Source organism: Microcaecilia unicolor, chromosome 5 (genome assembly GCF_901765095.1).
Source record: "Microcaecilia unicolor chromosome 5, aMicUni1.1, whole genome shotgun sequence".
Classification (NCBI taxonomy): domain Eukaryota; kingdom Metazoa; phylum Chordata; class Amphibia; order Gymnophiona; family Siphonopidae; genus Microcaecilia; species Microcaecilia unicolor.
The window spans coordinates 217,310,368-217,319,046 of NC_044035.1; positions in this window are offsets into that span (position 1 = coordinate 217,310,368).

Genomic DNA, 8,679 nt, shown 5'->3' on the forward strand with positions numbered 1-8,679 from the left:
CCCTCTCCTTTGGCTGTGGTGAGGTGTATTTTTTCTCTGCTTTCTTAAACTGTGCAGAAGTGGGCAGTAGTTTATCACTGCATTATCTCCATTTTGCAGAGTTGTTTGGCACCTGTGAGTTAGTGCCTGGAGTTCTAGAATTTTCAGATTTCCATGATAACCATTTAGAGTCCCTCAGCTCGGGCTGCACAAGGCTGGAATATTGGCTGGGGTTGGGGAGATGCAGTTTTTCAGAACACAGTCTTTTAATTATGTGTAGCAACATGGTCAGACTTTTAGGCTGTTCTCTGGACACTGACAACCAAGATGTGTGGAGTGCTTTAGGAGCAGTTACATTTCAAAATAAATAAATGAATACATAATAAAAGGTCAGTAGCTCCTTTGGAAGTGAATACAGGAACGAGGAGTGAGGTGATCAAATTTGCAGATGATACAAAACTATTCAAGGTTGTTAAAACACATGTGGACTGTGAAATATTGCAAGAAAACTGGGTGTCCAAATGGCAGATGAAATTTAATGTGGACAAATGCAAGGTGATGCACATTGGAAAGAATAATCCGAATCATAGTTATCTGATGCTAGGGTCCACCTTGGGGGTCAGGCTCAAGAAAAAGATCTGGGTGTCATTGTAGATAATACACTGAAATCTTCTGCTCAGTGTGTGGTGACAGCCAAAAAAGCAACATGATGCTAGGAATTATTAGGAAAGGGATGGTGAATAAGACTGAAAATACTATAATGCCTTTGTATCTCTCCATGGTGCGTCCCCACCTTGAGTACTGCATTCAGTTCTGGTCGCCGTATCTCAAAAAAGATATAGCGGAATTAGAAAAGGTTCAAAGAAGAGCGACTAAAATGATAAAAGGGATGGAACTCCTCTTGTATGAGGAACGGCTAAAGAGGTTACGGCTCTTCAGCTTGGAAAAGAGACGGATGAGGGGAGATATGATTGAGGTCTACAAAATCCTGAGTGGTGTAGAACGAGTAGAAGTAAATCGATTTTTTACTCGTTCCAAAAGTACAAAGACTAGGGGGACACTTGAGAAAGTTACACGAAAATACTTTTTAAACAAATAGGAGGGGTACAAATGAGATAAAAAATAAGTAAATATTTTTTTTTTTTAATTATTTTATTTATAAGTTTTAACAAATTATTACAAGAACACTTGTAAATGAAAAATGGAAGAAAGTATACATCATTTTCATAGGGAAATCAAAATATAAGGTTTAAACTTTATCTCATCCATTTCAAGTCCACAATATGAGAGAAAAAACAAGGTACAATTCCAGGAAAAATTTTTCTCATTAATACATAAGATCAAAAAAGGGGAAGAGAACATAATATGCCTGTTATAATCCTTTTTACGGAGTAGATGTAGACAGAGCCTGCAATTGCTGACTAGAATCAACTGCAACTTAGAATCAAGAAAATTATTCAATTGACTTGCATCATAAAAAATATATTTGACTGAGCTAAGTTTAATCACGCATTTACATGGAAAATTTAACCAGAATAGTCCTCCCAACTGTAGGACCCTTGGGCGGAGCTTCAAAAACAACATTATTAGTGGAGCCATTAGTGTAGTTTTTGGAAATTAATCAACCTAAGAGTTTTAGCTCTTAGTTGATTTCCAAATTTTCAGTCTTTTGATGCAAAATAATGTTCTCTTTTATCAAATTTGATTGTATTTGTTGAGAGTTTTTAGTGCTTCATTACATGAGATTAAAGATTTTTCAGTGTTACTCATTCTAGTTTCTAAAGCTTCAATCTTTTCCAAAGGCAACTGAGTTACTTGTAACACCTGAGATATCTTCTGTGTAAAAGAGTTCTCAAGTCCTACCAAGGGCTTCCCAAATCGAGGTCAAGAGTTATATTCCCAGGTTTAGAAGGCAAAAATGACTTACTGGGTATAGTAATCGCAGTCAAATCTCTCTTCATTGTCTGCTCCTGGTTCCCAGCCAGCAATTCACTGAGTCTTTTTTCCTCCGACTCCACAGCCGGTAGTTCTTGGTCTGCTGCAGTTCCCTCCACTGAATGCATTTCCAGGTCAGAGACGCCGAGTGCTTCCTGCCCCTGCTGCAGACCCCTTGCCGGCATCATCGGAGGACTCCGCTGTTCGGGGCTAAAGGTGATATCGGCCTCAAGCTGAGGGAGCAAGGAACCTCCCATTGCTCCCTCCTGCAGCGAGGAATCCTGCCCCGTTACACCCACAGGCTGCGCAAAAACGGTCCATCGGTCCCGAAACCACGGCAGCTGTGGAGGGAGTCACCCGCTGCCTGCCCCTCCGTTTCGGCATCGCAAGGTAAAAATTTACTAAAGATTGAGGGGAAACGGGTAACGAGCCGTCTGGCTAGCGTTCCCTTCCGGACGCCATCTGTTTTTCCTCCGTCAGAATCGTGCCCACCAGTAAATATTTTTTCACTCAATGAATAGTTAAGCTCTGGAACTCTGCCGGAGGAGGTAGTAGTTTAGTGTATCTGGGTTTAAAAAAAGGTATGGACAAATTCCTGGAGGAAAAGTCCATAGTCTGCTATTGAGTCAGACATGGGAAGCAACTGCTTGCCCTGGGATTTGTAGTATGGAGTGTTGCCACAATTTGGATTTCTGCAAGGTACTTGTGACCTGGCTTGATCACCGTTTGGAAAACAGGATACTGGGCTAGATGGACCATTAGTCTGACTTAGTATGTTCTTATGACGAGTAGCCTAGTGGTTAGTGCAGTGACCTGAGAACCTGGGTTCAATTCCCACTGTGACTCTGGGCAAATCACTTAACCCTCCATTACCCCAGCTACTAAAATAACCAAAACAAAAATACACACACACACCTTAGATCGTGAGTCCACTAGGACAGAAATGTATCTGCATATAATGTGGGCAGCACTGCATAAGTCTAGTAGCACCACAGAAATGAGTACTAGTAGTCCTGAATTCACATATTCAGTTGTCACTTATTCTCCTGAGCTGCTCTCATTATTCTGCTCCACTGTAATTTCCTTTTCATTTCTCATGGCTTTCAAGGGTTCAAGAGAGTTTAGTCTTGTGGTTTCAGCTAGGTTTGCCACTTCTTAGACTCAGCTCATTGGGCCTATTAGCTGAGTTTAAACATCATAGATTCACTGAGTATCTTCTCAGCATAGTTTCTGCTTTAATTAATTCAAGTTTAAGGGAAGGGAAATTACTACTACTACTACACTACTAGCATTTCTATAGCGCTGCCAGGGTTACGCAGCGCTGTACAAGTTTAAACACGGGGAGGGACAGTCCCTGCTCAAGAGAGCGTACAATCTAACGGTAATAGACTACGCAGTCAGTGTAGGTAACAGGAATGGGGAAGGTGGTTAGGCGCCAAAAGCAAGGGAGAAGAGATGGGCCTTGAGTAAGGACTTGAAGATGGGCAGGGAGGGGCGCATGGCGTATGGGCTCAGGAAGTCTGTTCCAGGCATAAGGTGCTGCGAGGCAGAGGGGCGGAGTCTGGAGTTAGTCGGTGGTGGAGAAGGGTACAGATAGGAGTGATTTGTTCCTGAGAGCGGAGGTTACGGGTGGGAACATACGGGGAGAGGAGGGTAGAGAGGTAATGGGGGGCAGCAGATTGAGTGCACTTGAAGGTCAATAGAAGAAATGGACTTGATATACTGCCTTTCTGAGGTGGTTGTGCAACTACATTCAAAGTGTTTACATATGTTCAGGTACTTATTTTGTACCAGGGGCAATAGAGGTTAAGTGACTTGCCCAGAGTCACAAGGAGCTGCAGTGGGATCGACTCAGTTCCCCAGGATCAAAGTCCACTGCAATAACCACTAGGCTACAAGCGAGCTTGGTGGCCTAGATTCAGCCAAGCTTATCTTGAATTCACCAACCTAGCCTCACATGCTTCATCAACTTTAGCCACAGATGCTAGGTCCACCTTATTGGCATATGCTAAGCAGGGTTTATGTTCGTGTGTTGTGTGGATTTCAATTTCCCAGTTTCAGTGGAGCCTTGCATCTTCACTTCTCTGTGTAATGCAGTTGGTGGAGTGCTAGGGTAATACACTGCCTTGAGTAAATTCCTTCAAGCGGCGGTAAATTACTCCTAATAAATAAATACAACTTGCTGGGAAAGCTATACCTCATGGCTGGATATGGCTCCTGTTCCAGGGAGCTGACTTATAGCTATTCAGTTGTTTGGCTTCCCAGCTCACCAACATATCTCACTTATCCAGAAGCTCAGTACTTGTGGGTTCTCTAGCAGCTTTGCAACATAGCTGCACCTAATCTCAAAGTCTATCCTGTCTTTGTATGCACAGGCTCACCTGATCTTAATTTCACAACCTCACCGGGCCTTAACCTTTTGGTCCCATTTGAACCTCTATTTTAAGATTAAACTAAGCTTCTCTAAGCTTACTTGTACTCTCCAAGCCATTGTCCTCTCTTCTCAACTTCCTGTGTCAAGTGGCTTAGCCTAATGGTTTCAACTATATATCTTCTAGTAGTACCAGCTAGATTTTCATTTTTTTCTCTTCAGCTACCTGAAGAGAAAATGTAGCCTGTTATGGGTCAGAAATATTTCTTTCTTTTTGGAGAGCTGCTGGGATTTCTTCGTAGGTGTTTACAGATTACATTACTGTCACTTTTGGTAGGCAGCTGCCTTTCTGCTCTAGAGTTGTTCTTTTTCATTCTGCCCTGCCTAGGTTGATTCTTTCTGAGTTATCTTTGCCCTCAAGGCTTTGGCAAAATCTTTCCTTTATAGACTCAGTGGCATTTCTCTTGCAGAAGATGCAGTACCTTGAGTAGAGGTTCATAATACTGCTAGCCTCTACATCTCACATTTAGGTGAGAACTGCAATTTCATCATACAGCTCTCTGACACGTTTTCCAATTGCCTTCTGAAGTTTTGATCGTGATTAGGCCTTAGCTCCTACTTGGTACAGCTCTAATTCAGCACACTCCAATAGATGTTGATGTGGTGGATCATTACAATTCTGTTTTGTTGATGCTGTCTGCAGACTGTTTGGCCTCGGCCGTTTTTTCCTCCTGAGGTAGGGAAGTGTTCTGGGGTGCCTGTACTCAGGGGCAGCCCAAGACAATCTGCCACCTGAGGCGAGGAATGAACCATTCCCCCCCCCTTCTTTCCCCAGCCCCCTTCCACCAATTTACCTTTTCTTTCTCGTTTTTCCAAAGACAGCGGTGGCAATTCCCAGAGGCTGCCCTGCCACTGGTCCTGGCCCCGTTTCTCTACTGCGGCCCACCTCTCTGATGTAATTTCCTATTTCCTTAGAGGCAGGCTGCAGTAGACAGAAGGGGCCGGGACTGGTGGCAGGGCAGCCTCTGGGAATCACGGCTGCCACCTTTGGAAAAACAAGAAAGGGTAAATTGGTGGAAAGGGGTTGGGAAGGAAGTGCAGGAGGTGATACTGTCTCAGGTAGCCTAATGGTAGGGCTGCCCCTACCAATACTGAAGAGACTGCAGACTGTTTTGTGCCTTGGTCATGTTCCCTCAGGTAGGGAAGTGGCCTGGAAAGCCAGTTTTGTGCCCCAGTCATGTTCCCTCAGGTAGGGAAGTGGCCTAGAGAGCCAGTTTTGTGCCCCGGTCATGTTCCCTCAGGTGGGGAGGTGGCCTGGAGAGCCAGTTTTGTGCCTTGGTCAGGTTCCCTCAGGTAGGGAAGTGGCTGGAGAGCCAATTTTGTGCCTTGGTCAGGATGGTCTGTTATGTTAGCTGGTTGGAGAAAGGACCTGGTGGCATTTCAGGCTACCATAGCGCACTGGATTAAGGAGGTCATTGCCTCGGCTTACCTTTTTGATGGCAGGGTGATTCAAGATGCCCTTAATACACATTCTACCAGAGGAAGGCAGGTTTGTGGGCGGAGAGCACTTTGGTACCACAACAGGAGATTTGTAGAGTGGCAGGCTGGGTTTTTTTTTTCATTCCTTTGCTAGGCACTACTGCGTAAATGTTCTCTATCATCAAGGCACTCGTTTTGAGACTTGGATATTAGAGTCAGGACTCCGAGGGTCCCACCAGGGCCGATCTTAGCAAGTGCAGGGCCCTGTGCAGACCAATTTGGTTGGCCCCACCCTAGCTCCACCCCATTGATAAGATTATTCAATTTTTAGAAATTTTTTTATTTATGAAATTTCAAATAAAGACAAATGAAGCTAAACTTGTACAGAAAAACTGATTGAAATAATAAGCACAATGCTATCAGGGAACCCCCCCTCCCCAGAAATTATTCAAGTCCACTACAATTAGTAGTTCCAATTCTCATAACCCCGGGGGGGTCAGAGGTGTGGACACACAATCTCTCCACTGCAAAACACTATACACAAACTTGTGCAAAAACACACTCATAACCTTACCAAACCATAACAGCACTAATTCCAAGGACAGGACAAGCTACAACCTTATGCGTGGAAAGGCAGAACTGTAATTACACCAGGCTCTAAAACACCAATACACTACCTCATGAAAAAAACAAAACAAAAAGGGCTGCAAATACTACACGCTAGCAGGATACTGCACCTTGATCACACATGAAAAACACATGACACAATAGATATGAAGGCAAAATACTGAACTGGAAAGTTACCTCAAGAAGTCAGACTCAGCATGCAGCAATACTAGAAAAATTGAAACTTAGATGCAAAATATCACAGATGCACATTTCCAAAAGCTGACATATTCCAATTAATAAATTCTGAATAAAATACTTTTTTCTACCTTTGTTGTCTGATCATTTAGTTTTTCTATTCGCTTTGGTCCCATTGTCTTCTGTTTTATGCAGTGTCTTCTTTCCATTTGATATTTTTTTCTCTCACCATGTCCACCATCTTCCTGTGTCCGTATGTGTCCTGTCTAACATCTGTAGCCCTGTCCCTATCCTTTCTCCAGTTTCAGCATCTGCCTTCAAAGTGTTCCGACCCAGCCCTTAAATTCAGCAATTTCCCCTCCATCCATATCCAGCATTTCTCCTCACTCCCCTCCATCCATGTGCATCTACTTTCCTCCCCTCCCTACATCCATGTCCAGCATTACTCCTCTCTCCCTTCCCCTCCATCCATGTGCATCTCCTTCCTTTGTCTTTCCTTCCCTCCATTCCTGCCCAACATTTCTCCTCTCTCCCCTGCCCTCCCCTCCATGTCCAGCAATTTCTCCTCTCTCCCTGGGCCCTGTCCTCCCATCCATATCCATCCTTATCCATCGATGCTCCTCTCTCTCCTTCATCTATCCATATCCAGCAATTCTCCTCCCTCCCCTCCATGTCCAGCAATTAATCCTCTCTCCCTGGGCCCTGCCCTCCCATCCATGTCCATCGATCAACTCTCCCCATCCCTCCCGCTCCCATCTCCACCTGCCCGCCCTCTTCTCTGTACTGTTTCAATTCTTCTAGTAATATTTAAATTTACCTCCGTTGCAGCTGCGAAGCGTCAGTGAAAGCGCTGTCTGACGTCTCTCCACCAGCCTTCCCTTGGCTCGTTCGTTCCCTCAGTGCCCCGCCTTCTTCTGATGTCATTTCCTCGAGGGCAGGACACTGAGAGGGAACGAACGAGCAAAGGGAAGGTTAGAGACGTCAGGCAGTGCTTTCACAGACGCTGCGCAGCTGCTGCGATGTCGGAGGCTGGAGCCAGGTAAATTTAAATACCCCGAGTGCCGGGATGGAGCGGAGGAGGCTGACTGAGGCGCGCCACTTGGGGCCCCTTTAAGCACGAGGCCCTATGCGGCCGCCCCGGCCTAAGATCGGCCCTGGGTCCCATCCTAGATACCACTGCTTTGGTACTTCCCATCCGTCTAGGCTGGTCTGGAGAGACACTAAGGAATGAGAAAGTAGATCGTACCTGCTAATTTGCTTTCTTTTAGTCCCTCCAGACCGGCCTAGAATCTGCCCATACTGTTATGATCTGTTTTTCTACATTTTTTGTTATCTCCATGGGAATTTGTTTCCCTGTACTTCCCAAGGGGGTGCTGCCTTTTGGATAGAAGTGGTTTTTTGTTAGCAAAAAAAAAAAAAAAAAAAAAAATCTCTTTAAGCGATAGAGAGAGCTCTCTTCTTGGATAATAGAAAAGGAACCAAAGAGCATTGTACAACTCATTTGAGGCAGCAGATTCTCTGTGACCGCTCTTGCTGTTTGAGGCAGTTGCTTCTTTTGCAGCGCAGCATTCCTGCACATCATGTGGGATTTTGAAGCCACAGGAAAGGGTTAGGGGATATTTGGTTCTTATTCTATTTTTTTAGTTCTTTCTGCTTCTCACATTCATACTGACTCTGGGAGGGACTGGTAGGTGTTAGGTATAGGGGTTAGGAAAAGCACAGGCTTACTGTCTGTCAAATTTTGGGTGACACACCTGCCATCTCTTGCTAACATACCAGTGTGTCCTGGCACACTGGTTGAGAATCACTGCCTTTCGATGAACGCTTTTCCCATTTATTTATTTATTAGGATTTATTTACCGCCTTTTTACTACTAATAATAATCATTTCTATAGCGCTACTAGATGTACACAGCGCTGTACACTTGAACATGAAGAGACAGTCCCTGCTCGACAGAGCTTACAATCTAATTAGGACAAACAGGACAAATATAAGATAAGGGAATTACTAAGGTACTGAACAAGTGAGTAAGGGTTAGGAGTTAAAAGCAGCATTAAAAAGGTGGGCTTTTAGCCTAGATTTGAAGAAGGCCAGAGATGGAGCTTGACGTA